The sequence below is a fragment of the Pholcus phalangioides genome, unplaced genomic scaffold, assembly GCF_987345545.1.
Source record: "Pholcus phalangioides strain wild (caught in Gottingen) unplaced genomic scaffold, Ppha-v1.0 ptg000010l_1, whole genome shotgun sequence".
NCBI lineage: Eukaryota > Metazoa > Arthropoda > Arachnida > Araneae > Pholcidae > Pholcus > Pholcus phalangioides.
Genome location: NW_028301603.1, coordinates 43154311 through 43169063, shown reverse-complemented (window position 1 = coordinate 43169063; position 14753 = coordinate 43154311). Strand labels below are relative to the sequence as shown.

The window sequence follows — 14753 nt, the reverse complement described above, 5'->3', positions numbered from 1 at the left end:
TATCTGTAGTTCCCAACTTCGAGTCTCGAATGCGAGGCGATCTCCCCGTTAAAAAGTCTCTTCGCAGATAGTAACAGACCTACAGACAGTACGAATATTCAATAGTTACACTTCAATTGTACTACTAAACCAGACATGCACCTCGTCCATATTCCTCTGCGGAAGTTCTAACGAATTGGTACATGTTGGAATATGTGTGTGTGTAGTGAACCTTCCGTGAAAATTGTTTCTGTGTAGTGTTTGTTATGCGTAGTGCTGCCATCTGTCATCAATTTTTCTAATTATGCATGAAGCGTAATGATTGAATAGTATACTGTTGTAGGCCTGTTGCTCTCTGGCGGGGACTTTTTAACAGAGAGATCGCCTCACATTTGTGTGCCTCAAAGTTGGGAACCGCAGAAAACCAACTTCAGCCGACCACCACTGTGGTCGCGATGCGAGTTTGTCACTATGACCACTCGATCACCGCAGCGGCTAAACTTCGATTCTGAAATATAGATGGCACCACTGAAAATTCAGATTTGAATACAATTATTCAATCATTATGCTTCACTCATAGTTAGAAAAATTGATGGCACATGGAAGCACTAAGCACAGCAAGAATTACACAGAAACAAACTTCACGTCAGGTTCTCGCTGCACATTCCGACATCTACCAATTCGTTAGAGGTTCCAAAGAGGAATATGCACGAGAGAGGTTCATGTGTGGTTCAGTAGTAGTAGTAATAGTAGTCGATGCCATCTGACGTCATTCCCCCTGCAGATTCGAGCGCGCCCGCTTCGCTAACATGTCAATCGTTTCACTGCCCATTTTACTGAATTATTTCTAAAATTATCTTTTCGATTATTGTCATTAGCATCTGCATATTTATTGGCTTGCTTCGTCTAACCCATAGTTTCCCAACCTTTTTTGTCCCATCGCCCCCTTTTTCAGAAATTTTTTTTCTCCCAGCCCTCCCATCCCCAACGTAATCTCACCCATAGAATCCTGTGCTATACCCGTAGCTTCTACCGCCGCCCCCCCCCAGGAGGCGTTAACGCCCACGTTGGGAATCACTGATCTAACCCATAGTTTCCCAAACCTTTTTTTCTCCCATCGCCCCACAACGCTAACCCATAGGATCCTATGTTACACCCGTAGCTCCTACCGCCCCTCTGGAACATTACACAACCCCCGAGGGGGCGTTGGGAATCCCTGGTCTAACCCTTTAAGACTGGGAAATTTTTGTTCGATCGAGCTCGGTTTTAAAGGACTAACCATTTAAACATTTAAAATAAGAAATTTCGTATTGGCTTATACGTCAATTTTGTATTGGGTTGATTGAAAGCCAACTCGAGACAAATAATTTCAATTATCTTCTGAACTTTATAATAATTTTCAGCTATCTCCTTGTTTTCATTTCAATTAGTTGTAGCTTTAGGAAGTGTTGACTTTGTTATTGCCAATGCAACTGCAACACAGAAACATGGGAAGCCAGTTGCGTCGGAGCGCAGTGTGCTTGGGGTGCTCGAGCATCCACGGTAATTTATAGTATGGTCTGAGCACCCAAATAAATTGATTCAGAAATCTAAATTTCCTATTTAAGCATCAAGACGAGCACCGACTTCCGACGCCCTGCGGGAAGCAAATACGGTATAAAAATATTTCTAATATGCAAAAAGGTTTGACCATTGGTTTCTATTTTATTGGCTGTTACATGAGAAGATGTGAAAGTCACATGATTTGAGAATAAACAGGTTTCTCTCTCTATATATAAAAGCTTTCCCAGTCACGTGTCATAGTAACAAAAGAATCGATTGGTCCACGTGAGAACAAAAAATGTCGGTTATCTGAGTGAGAGCGGTTGCGAGGACGTATAATTGCCATAAATCGAGCATTAATAACTTACGTGGGTAAATCGACTGGTTCACGTCGATGTACCAACGACGATTTATCATTTCCCAGACCCAAAAAAGCAATCGACGGTATTGGGTTTTTTAGGGAAAAAAAAAAAATGGCCGATCGATAGCTTATTCTTTCGGTTCGATATATCCTTGATGTTACTCCACTGAAAAGAAATCGAAGATAGAATTCACGGGAATATAGATCACCGGCTGCTGTGCTTTTGAGTTTCCGTGGACTGTTAGAACTAACTGTACAGATTACTTGGAGCCGACAATCGTCTTGAAATCAATGGAATATCTCGCTTCAACTGGCCTACTGTCTGCGGTGCCATAACGTACACTATGCGTCAAAGAGTCACCGAACATTGATATCGATTCCGAAGAAGCCAGTCGTGTAATTCCACACCCCCGAGGGGTGTGCTCCCGTGGTAAGATGTTCTTCTACTGCCATGAAAGCTGCCGTCAGGTCCACGGGTTCGATCCCGGGGAAGAGTATGAATAACAAGTCCTTTCGAAAGTTTTTCCTCACAGCTGGCTGATGAGAAGATATATATATAGGAAAGAGAAAAAATATTCAACTGCCCTTGCGGGGAATCGAGCCCGTGCCCTCTCACTTTCCGACCGAACGCCATAGACCACTAGACTACAAAGGCAACGAATATCGTTATCTTATTGATTATTTCGATCAATCAAGTCCTTGCACTACCGAAACCTATCGGCGACCACCGATAGATTGCGCATTCATTTCCGATCCAACTCGATTCTTAAGTAGTTAATTGCTACATGACAGTGGTTCTCAAACTTTTGTCACCCGCGGCTCCCTCGCTCTCCAGAATAGTTTAGTAGATATTTTTACTTATGAGAGAAACTACTTCAAAGCATAAATAGGCGCATAAAATCAATATCTCCAGTTCACCGCGACGCCTCTTACAAAGGTTGGTGACACTGGTTGTGTGGAGAGACACACACTTTGAGAAACAATGGGAAAAGTAGCCGTAGTAGTAGTATAAGACATCCACTTTTGGATGCCTTCATCCAGGACACCCACTGTATATGATTCCAGAGATTCCAGCTCGCGTCGTGGCGCTCAGGTGTGCCCTCGAAGTTCTACGAGATCAGACGTGAGATGTAAAATTTTAAACTCCAAAGGGGGGTTTTAGCTATGAATTCTAAGGGCATATGGGCATTCCGATGGACATATTAGTCGTATGTGCATCGCCTAGATATTGTTTAACTATCTTAGATGTGAAAAGAGGGACATCTAGCGAAAGTGATTATCACTGGAACTTCAAAGGTAATCCTGATGATTCGAAAAATGTACTATATAACACAAATAATAATATATAGCGCTACATAATATGAATGTGAATTTAAATAAAAAAATAAACGTGTTGAAAACTAATTTGAAATTAGAAATTGTCGTTCATTTTATAGTTGACTGAATAAAAAACTACATTGGAATATATATTATATTAAATTTCAATTAGTGTTACAAAACGCTCAGTCGACAGGGTTGAGGAAATTGGGCGCATCATTGATTAATGGTGTAGGAAGTTGCCGGTTGATATAAGCTCGTTAATGAGTCACTCTTGAGAGAGCAAAAAAATGGCACACACAGTAAGCGGAGCGACTCGTTAAACGGAGTAAGCCATAGCTGTGCCAATTCCTGCCTAAGGACAATTGGAACTTCCAAAGAGTGGCCCGGTAAGCGGAGTGACGTGTTAACCAGGTGACGCACTAACGAGGTTTGACTGTAATATTCTGGATGTTGCTGGTCCATTTTATGATCGAATATTTTTTTATCTCCCTCTTTAGGTATCAAAGAAGTCCATTGAGCACATGCTATAGAGTCATTTTAAAGATTAATTTAATGACGATGAGTTTTTCCCGTTTGATAAAATTAATAATAGGTCCGTAAAATGAAATAAAAATTATTTATCAAAATATTATTATGTATATGATTACATAATATAAATCATTATAGTGCAGGCGCGAAGGTTGAGTATGCAAAGTATGATGACCGGCAACTATGCTCGGGTTCTTAATCCTGAGACCCTAAATAATGAAGAAAATCACGTTGCCGGCAGCTTGGATGGTCCATTGTGAATCCCCTCCCCACACTTCCTATTGTGCAACATGTGCGCCTAGCCATTCGTTGTGCTTATGAGTCAGTGGGCATGTGGTGCCTCCCTACAAACCAGACACGACCCAGGCTCTGTCCCTCTCGGGATATAAGCCTTTTACCCAATCAGGTTGGGTCGCGCTGGGCGAGAATCAGGGGCGCCGGGCCAGGGCGCCACCCGGAGAATATCCGGAAGGCGCCCCCAACCCTCTATCCAAGACTACAGTCACCAACAAGCTCCATGCACGGCCCTCAGGGCATCTCAATAAGCAGTCCCCCTCCGGGCAGCCACCCAGCCACCAGAGGAGCCCACAAGCCCGAGCAACAACCCGGAGCACCCCCATCCAGACCCCAGGGACCCAACCGCAAAAACCCCTGGATTTTAATGACAGAAAAAATATACAATATATACATATACACAATATATAATTTCTGGTTTTCTTTCACGAATTTTTCAAATTTCTTACACCTCGTGAGCACAGAAAATGAAATGTATAAATATTTAAATAATTACTGTGAAATGGTAGCAATTCTTTTGAATTCCAATTATGGCTGAATGACTTGCATTTAGTAAATAATATAAATAAATGTTACCTTACTTTTTCTCCATGAATCACATTAATTATATCCGGGGAGTGACGCTTTATTTACAAGATATGTTAAAAAGGCCCTCGGAAGTCATACATAATACGAAGAGGGGATGCTGTCCGTCAAACGAACCGAAGTTAAATACAAATACAACGCCACAACAGGCAAAATGCCCAACGAGGTGGCTGAGAAAAAGATGCCCATAAAAATATGGATGTCATATATTTCAAAAATACAGCAACCCAATTAAAAATTAAATTAGAAAAAATTATAATCAATATATATACCTGATAAAATATTATACAATGCCCATAAAGAATACTTATGGTTGCCTTATTCTATTCAATTCAATACAGTGGACTGCAACTTAACACTAGGAACAGTCGCAGAACCGACCTGGTGCAGTGACCGGAGGCTTGACTGGCATCACTAAAAGCGAAAAAGCACTGCAAAGATGGCTGCTTCCTCATCCATTTCAAAACAGCGTTCACTTAACTCTCGCGTCATATCTTGGAAAACAATCTGACGCTGCAGGTGACATTGATTGAAATTCCCATAGTGAATGGACACAATCTAGGATTAATAAAGACGAAAGCGATATTGAAAACATAATCAAGGGCACACAAAAATGACCGATTTTTTTTTTTTTTTTGAAAAGTAAAAAGTCATCCGATCCTATAAAAAAACGATATTTCACAACTTTGAAGATACTCCTGCAAGAAAAAGAAAATCCTTCCAACAAGATACAGCAGACTAATACTTGCGATATCGCTATATATTGCAATTAATGAGATGAATTAGAAATGAAGGCGCTATCAGTAGTCGCCTCAAGTTCGTTAGGGAAAATATCTTATCTATATCCTCCCTCTGGTTTGAACCCGGGACAGTGACAGCAACCATATCGGCATCTTACCACCACGGCACTCGGGCGCACGATATAACACAGACGTAACTATTTTCCAAAAACCATTTATGTTGGTATCTCAACGTGTATCTGACAAACATTAGCATCCTATGGAATATTGGACTGCTGCAATGATCTTTTTGACAAAGAAGACAGAAAATCTCCAAAATCACAACCAGCCCTTGCCATTCAAAACAATCATCAGTACTGTACGACCTCTCAGCAAGACATTATAGCTTTATTATCACAAAAATGAGAAACTTTGCCTGGTTTTAATTTATACAAAAATTGCCACGTTTTTAAGACAAATAAATTCAATTGGTCGAATGGTCGACGCGTTTCGGCTCTTCAATGGAGAGCCGTCATCAGGACCTCGTGGTCAGAATTCACACGAATCAGTCGTGGAGGGGTGATGTTTACGTCTGGTCGTCCGAAGAGTTCGCCTTTGTATTTGCTGCGTCCGAGTGGTCTTTGGATGCGAATTGGGAAGCCATCTGTTGCAAAGTATTGAAAGTTTTGTCACAACTGAGGTTGATAAAGCCTGTCCAAGCTGACGAAATAGGTTGCGTGTTTCTTCCATCATTAACGAGGAAATTCCGAGGGCATCCAAAGACCACTCGGACGCAGCAAATACAAAGGCGAACTCTTCGGACGACCAGACGTAAACATCACCCCTCCATGACTGATTCGTGTGAATTCTGACCACGAGGTCCTGATGACGGCTCTCCATTGAAGAGCCGAAACGCGTCGACCATTCGACCAATTGAATTTATTTGTCTTAAAAACGTGGCAATTTTTGTATAAATTATAGCTTTAAATACCCCAAAATTTTGCATTGCTGTGGGTATGGCACTTGTCCATCAAATGCAAGTAAAAAGTTTATTACATTTGGTAATTTTGCTGAGGCGATCTTCAAAAACATCATGCTACTTTTCTTGCAGTCTGATGTAAAAGGAACAGATATAGTGTTTGATAGATATGATGATATTTCAATAACATTTTTCGGAGTCAAACTAACGGAGTAAAAGCCAAGCTATTAAAAAAATCATAATATATAAAGTCATTCGACAGAAATTCCAACAGATTGTAAAACTTTCTTTTCAACTGCAAATAAATTAAGACTTGTTCGATGTCTATGCACCACTGCTCCCACAAATGCGCAAGTAAAAGAAGACTGCCAGTTGTACATTTGTGGAGGATTTGATGATCCAATAAAACGTTTCAAACTAGAAGGTTCTTCTTTTTTCTGAGATACCTGAATTAACATCGAACTACTTAGAAGCAGATTCAAGAGATGTTTTCGCACATATTTTACGCAGTAAGAATTCAATCCCCCTACGTTATTATCCAGTGCCGATACAGATGTATTTATCTTGGCAATTTATTTCTGGCAACAACTAGCTAGTGTTGGTTGTCAGTCTGTGGTTCGACTGTAAGACCAGTCGAGGCCCCGGCTCTGTCCCTAGTGGGATATAAGCCTTTTACCCCGAGGGGTTGGGCCACTAACAGTTACAGTCTGTGGTTCGACGGTTCTCAGAAAAATAAACATATTCTAGGATGTCATTTGGTGGCTCAACCCCTTGGCAAAAACATTTGTAGTATTTTTCCAGCATTACACTCTGTGAGGGTTTGCGATACAGCTAGTAGGTTGGGCGGTGTTTAAAAGCCGCATCGTTGGATTTTGTATGAAAACGCTCTTGCATGTTTGGGAAACCTACGTCTAAGTGACGAACAATTAAAAGACTTGGAAACACAGTTTGCACATATCTTTAAAAATAAAGTTAACTGCGGAGGAACTCCGGTATAAATTTATTTCACAAAATATAAGCTTCGGCTTTAATTTAACGAAAGTAATATGCACATCAGGTGCTTTGCATTTACATTTTTTAAGGGCTACAGTACAAACATATTATACATATGGAAAATTCTCATCGAACAAAATTTGAGCCCATTGATTACACTTTATTTGGCTGTGAAGCACAAAATGGTAACTCACGCTCACGACAAAGGACAAAGCGATCTTTGCCGGAGTCTTTGATTCCGCCCTATAAATGAATATTGAATTATCGAACAATGTTTTGTTATTGCTAAAAAATCAGGATTAACTTGTATTCCGATTTGCAAGCATGTAAGCAATGATTGCCAAAATAAAAATGATTGATTGTCGTTATTTGTGTTATATACTATATTTCTTGAATCATCGGGATTATCTTCAAGGTGCCAGTGATAACCACTTTCGCTAGATGTCTCTCTTTTCACATCTGAGATTGTTAAACAATATCCAAGCGATGCCAATATGCCCTTGGAATTCAAAGTTACCTCCCTCCCTTAGAGTGGTATTCACCGACGTGGTTTAAACTATAGTCAGAATTTTTGGATAAGGGATCGACACAGATTGGTTAAATTCAGGTTTTTAACCAATCTATGTTTATCTCTCATCCAAAAATTGTGACTACAGTTTAAACCATGTCGGTGAATACGGCCCTTAGGAGTTTAAAATTTTATATCTCACGTCTGATCTCGAAGAACTTCGAGAGCACACCTGAGCGCCACGACGCAAGCTGGAATCTCTGGAATCAGATACAGGGTGTCCTGGATGAAGGTATCCAAAAGTGGACTTTTGGCGCTTGCACTATCAGTAGAATGTCGTACCTTTAAAAATTTTGGTACGCTGTCCAGGTTCGTTAATACGAAGCTCAATTATAGGGAAAATTGTTGTTCTATGCCTTGCCCATGTAATAAGTCTGAACTCAGCCCAAAGTTCAAAGGAGCCCAAGCAATAATCATAACTCTGACGTCAAAGTGAACATGTTTAGCTGATCATTTCTATTACAAGAATGGTAGAACTTCGTTAATCAGAATTTTGGATAATTCGATATTTTACAAAGTCCCCCATGAGTTTTCTATCAAATTTAATGTCAAAGTTTCGTGTTTAATTCGAATTTTTTTTAATAATTCGAAATCGGAGGGAAAAAATCATAATTTTTGTTTGAGCAAATTTAGTTTATAAAAATTCTGCAAGAAGTCTCTCAGACTTTGTTTTTCTCGATCAAGTTGTTCAGCAACAAATCTTTGAAGACAAATAGAAATTTGAAAATTCTACTTTTTCTTCCAATTTTTTCTTTGATAATTTAATGTGTCCACATTTTGACATTATTCAGCTTGAGTGCATTGAGATTGTGTAACACTTAATGCCGATTATGTTGTTCAACACTTATGTGGATCAAAGTATATTATTTTAAATCTGAATCCTTTTCATCTTCATTGAGTATGGAAAGCGCAAATTTTAATGCATTAATGAAAGTATATTTCCTTAATAGCATAAGAATGATGAGTGAAATCGGGAAATAGTTTCGTAATGAGGTGATCATGAACTGTTTCCGTAAATCAGGCTTTGAACATGGTCAAGAAATTCTACAGTGAAGTTGATTCTAGAATAGTGGAATAATGTAGCAGCTGAAATCAGTTATTATGACTATAAATTATTAAAATTTGGGGAACAGTTTCGTAACTGATGATAAAATTTTAATAATTGAAAATTATTATCTAATTGTGAATGTTGATATTTAAGTTGCAATTTGTAGTCATTTTAGAGACGAAGCGATTAATTCTATAATTCGAACTTTTTTCGAGTGACTTTGGACTGCGAATTAACCAAGTTAGACTGTATTTGATCCCTCATGACTTGAGCTCGGATTTTTATGGCCTAAAGATGAAACGTCGTTGCTAATAGGTTAAACCTGAAATTCAGGGTTTTTTTTGGCCTATCAGAGAGCAACGACGTTTCATCTTCGTAAAAATCCGAGACCTATTTAAGACAGTAGTTCCCAAACTTTTGTCATCCCAGTGGCTCCCTTACCCACTTCATGATTCATTTGCGCCTTCCCAGAATATAGTTTGGTAGACACTTTCCCATATAAAAGAACAACTTCAAAGCTTAAACAGGTACGCAAATCAATATCTCCAGCTCGGCGTGACATCTCTGACAAAGGTTAGTGACGCACACTTTGAGAAACACTGCTGTATTGTGGCGATATGACCGGAGTTGGTGTGCGGTAGCACACCGTAGTAGTAGTAGTCGTGTAATTCCAAACACAACTCATTCAAGCAACCTGCATCTCCATCAGTTTGACGGACGGTGCTATGCTGATTGCCCAGTTCCCAGCTTTCCATGTGAATGTAGGTATAACGCGCAATTCGGTAGGGTTACTAGTTCGATATCGCAGATAAATACGCGCCAACCTGTAATAAGATGTCGAACTTGTATTCGTGTTTATCACATACGGCATTCATTCTTAGGGTAAGACGCTCCACGAATTGTTGGTTAACTCGTGTGAAATTGTTCTGTTTATCCTTTTCTCTGTAAAAAGGTTAATAACTCAAGTACTTTTGTTCATACCAGGGAACTTTGAACAGGAAAGTCAAGCCCTTCCGCTTGATATGTTTTCTGCTGATATCAACGAGTTAAATTTACAGTGGTGCTGGTCAATAATCTCCATTTTTTAGAACCAGAAGGATTTTACTAGAATTGTTGTCATAGGTCCCCTCCATGTTAAAATTTTGTGATTTCATAATTTAGAGGCAAACTATAGAAACTGTGACTTAGTTCATTTTTTCTTTCAAAAGTTTAGCACTTCTAGATTGCATTTCTAGACTTAGTATTGTTGAAAATGTGAGTTACATCACTGTAATTTTAACCCGTCTATATAGAGAATGTATCCATGCCGATGGTCACAAAATTTTTGGAAGTATGGTATTGTCAAGAACATCTTTGTAAATTTCAAAGCACGCTGTTGTTCATATCAATTAAATCTAACGGTCCCAGCCATAGGCGGAGATATACTTAAAAATCTGTGGGGGCACGATGATGATGACGTCAATTCATATATACGCAAATACATTATATCAGTCGGCTTTACCTTCGACGTTGGGGCAAGAACCTCATGAACCCCCGTATCTCCGCCTATGGTCCCAGCTAAAACCACAAAAACAGCTCCCTGCTCTATCAAGCTACCCCCATCAAATTCCATTGTTGACGCAAGACTGATAAATGCCGTTCGCCATTCATCTACGAGGTTCATGCGCAGCCATCCAACTGTAGCATTATTAATCGTGATTTGCCACTCCATAAGACACTTTCCCCACTAGTTTGCTCCCAACATCCACCGTTAAGAATTACAGAGTTGCGATAAGAGTCATACTTACAGCAGCAGCACGAACCCAGATCATTTGCCTGGGATAACAAGCCGCTGTACCTAAAATGTGATGGAATTCCTTTGCAACAGGAAGACGAGAATTTCTGGCAACCAGCTTCATAAAAAGATTCGGTTTTGTGACCTACCAAAGCGTTTATCAGTTTCAGTATGTCCCATGATGTTCCTATTTGACGAATGTGATGAACATTCCATATCATGAGTACGCTCATCAGTTATTGAATGGAAAATACCATGCGTCCACCATCTACAATAAACGTCAACACACACACACACGTTTCACTCTGCATCAATAAACTTGCAACATGACCTCCTCTCTAAAATGAGCAGGAATCAAAACTCTTGAAGTCTTGTTTTGTCCTAAAAACTATTCGTGAGTGTGTAAATGCGCTTGAGCAAGATTGATTAAATTTATAGAAGATCACAATCTAGCCAGAGCCGAGCAGTTTGGTTTTAAAAGAGGTGTCGTGAGGGTTGTGGAATGTCTTCAAGAAGCTAAAAACTACAAAGACTATGCAGTAGGAGCTTTTTTAGATTACAACAAGGCATTCGATTGCATTTGGCACGAGAAGCTCCTACTGAAGATGATCAATAGAGGTTATCCCTCGATAATCATAAAATTTTTGCGATCATACTTACTTTTCAGAACATTTCAGGTCAAAATAGGAGAAGCATGTTCTTCCAAAAAGTGCATTAAGGCGGGAATCAATCAAGGATCAAACTTAGGACCTATATTACACAATATTTTTATGGATGATTATCCGCAGGTGCCTAAAGGAATTTTATCTTTATATGCTGACGATGTCCTTATGATATGCACAGACAGGATAGCTTCTAAGGCTCTTAGCAACCTCTAGGAGCTGATGGAAAAAGTAGAATTTAGTAAATAGGGCCAAATTAAATGTTTCAAAGTGTGTTTTTATGGGGCTGACAAATAAAGAGATTCCACAAAATTTGTACTTGTTTATTGAACATCAAGCGATTGACCCAAGCATAGTGACTGAGTACTTAGGTGTATACATAGACACTCGCCTAAATTTCAAATATCATGTTGAGCAAGTGATAAAAAATCCCAAATTGCAATGGAAAGTCTCCGTTTTTGCTACCCAAAGCCACATGTATCACTAAATAACAAGCAAATTATGTATGAACAAATTATCAGACCTGTTCTTACATATGGTGCACCGGCTTGGGCTTTCGCTCAGAAAAGCAATATTTACAACCTCCAGAAACATCAAAATTATATTCTCAGGAGATTCACAGGTGCTCCAAAATACTTCAGACTAACCGACCTGCACGCTTATCTTCAAATTCCATCCATCTACAAATATATAAAGAAACTGGCCAAAAAGTACTTTGAGAAGCAAGATGCTTCAGAAGTGGATATTATCAGCTCAGCATCCTACTACCCAGCTGAACAGAAATTAGCACAGCTAAGACCAAAGAATATCTTGATTGGTAAATCGTCGTCGTTGTGATTCGAAACCTTCCACCCACAACCCATGGCATTTGACACGTGTCACTGATTTTAATCCAGCAATCCAGAGCACGCACTTAACTTTGCATTGTGGCGTCCAACTTGCATCAATCCCCCATGGATGTCGCAGAACTTTTATAAATAAGCATGAGTAATTCTTTCGATTTAAACCATCACTTTTGCATACCTTCAGTCTAGGCACCCTGTATAACCGTTCCAAAATCGTGTGTCCTGACACTCAGGAAAGCCACGGAATCAGACGGGGGTTCACTCCTATGATATTTAAAATTATGAACTCCAAAGGGCAATCATAAATTCCAAGGACTACCGTGAACAAGAAAAGTTTTCCATTCCCTGCTCTGTTTGCAAATATTTCTCCATGATGTGTGTCGAATTTCTGAAGCTAGAACTGCATTCGGGAAAAGGGGAACATGACCAAACTGAATGCGAAAAATATATTTAGCACCGATTATTATTCCCCTTGTACTATTTGCAACATTCGAAACTTGAGACTGATCAGTGAAAGTTTCGAATGATGAATAGTCAAATATATAGCCATGAAACTGACGATTACGTCCGCAATGATATTGTATGATGTCTCCTCCTGATGAATCGCAATAACATTGTCAACATTTATTATCAAGTTTCGTGCAATAAAGTGATTATCTTGAAAATTATTCATACATTAATTGTACGTGCATCTCGTGGATATTGCTTAAGAATCTTAGTTGTGAAAACAGAGACGTCTAGCGGAAATGGTTAATTAATAGTATCCTAAAGGTAATTCTGATGGTTCGAAAAATGTAGTATTTAATACAAATGTTAAAAATTCATAAAAACCGGAAAAATATCTGGAATAAAAAACGGTTTGCATGGTTAGCATCGCTAGGCCACGGGGATATTTTTTAAGACAGGAAAAAAGTAACTCAAAAACAGCCGATAGGTGGTTCTGACGTACACAAGTCAAAGAAAAGATACGCAAATAACGAACAGAATGCCTCCAAATCGTTTATTACAGCCAGCCATTGCAGGCGAGTCACAAATCCAGCAACGACAGAGTGCAGCAGGTCCGGATGTATACCTGCATCCTTCAGTTCCGACAGATTTGATGGAATGGATCGATAAACCAGGGATTTCAAATATCCCCAACAGGAAGCCATGGGAATCTGCAACGCCTGCTAATGATTTTGTCTTCCCCGAACGTCTGTATCAGGAATGTCTTGACCGGAGTAGCAGTTTGACTATAGTTGCTCCATCTTGCATAAATATGACAGTAGAAAGCACATCTCTTTCACGCAAACATGTCACGACCTTCTCGCGCAGAAGCTTTAAATAACGCTGCGCATTCACTGAAGCCGTTTTCCACCCATTTAGTGGCCACTGCGTTTCAAAGAAGAAGGGTCCTGTGATGAACGAACCTGTGAACCCACACCAGACTACTACTTCACCAAACACCAACTCTGGCCATATCGCTATAGTGCAATTTACTGCCATTAGTGAGATGGGATGGAAGTGAAGGCGCTGTCTATCGGTGGTCGCCTCGAGTTCGTTAGGGAAAATATCTTATCAATATCCTCCCTTGGGTCGAGCCTGGGACCCTGACAACAACCTTCACGATGGTAGACGAGCATCTTACCACCATGCCACTAGGGCACTCCCACACCAGACTGTCACCTTTGGGGAATGCAATGGTTTCTGCGTGTACTGACGTGGATTAGACGTCGCCCAGATGCTACAGTTACGGGTATCAACGTCGCCATGAAGCGAAAAAATGAGCTTCATCTGTCCACAAGATGTTAAAGACCCAGGTGGGATTCTGTTCGATTTTGAAGGAAGCCCAACTCGCAAATGCTACCCTCTGTACGGTATCCGCTGGTAAAAGTTCACGGCACGACTGCTATCTGTATGGTACAGATCAAGGATTCCATGGTGGTAAGCCCAAGCATCTGGCAGCTCACGAGCACTGCTGGTCCCTGCAGCTGATTCGGACGCTAACGCTTCCATTTCGGCTGAAACACGTGGCGAATGTGCCTTCCTTAAACATGGTCGTCCGGCTCTTACACGATCCTCCAGCGTTCCAGTTTATTCAAACCGCTAAATAAGCTTTATGAGGCCTGTTGCTGTTAAAGGCCCTTTTCCAGTCCTCACATTCTTCTGAACTCGGAATTTAAACAAGGCAATGGTCGCTGATTCCTGGTTCACGTAAAACTACTGTTCACCAACAAAGCTTTATCCTTCGCACTCAGCATCCTTGTTGACATATTTATGGTTTACAGGCGATAGGAGCGCAAGTTCTTACAACTGTCTCATTTACATATTTCCACCAAAGTCGCTCGTACCAGTGTCATTTATCGACTGTTTTTGAGTTATTTTTTCCCCTGTCTTAAAATCCCGTGACCTAGTGATGCTAATCCTGAAAACCGTTTTTTATTTCGGTTATTTTTCCGGTTTTTATGAATTTTTAAAGTTTCAACGGACTTTTTTGCCCGCCCTGTATTTCAATAATTAGTAATTGTTCTTTTATTTTATAGTTAACTGAGGAAAAAAACTGAAATGAATTATATT

General features: G+C 39.9%; 1 protein-coding gene across 3 annotated transcripts in view; it reads right to left on the bottom strand.

The window, feature by feature from the left end:
• Positions 1-14753, bottom strand: part of LOC149081536 (core alpha-(1,3)-fucosyltransferase-like) — a 50873-nt gene that overhangs the window by 21903 nt on the left and 14217 nt on the right. Inside the window, exon 1 of one of the 3 annotated variants that reach the window (XM_089238471.1) lies at positions 4991-5153. The exons of the other annotated variants lie outside the window; for them this stretch is intronic. The gene's annotated coding sequence lies outside the window, so the exon portion shown is untranslated. Of the gene's footprint in view, positions 1-4990; positions 5154-14753 lie in introns of those variants that run through there. 3 annotated transcript variants of the gene reach the window in all.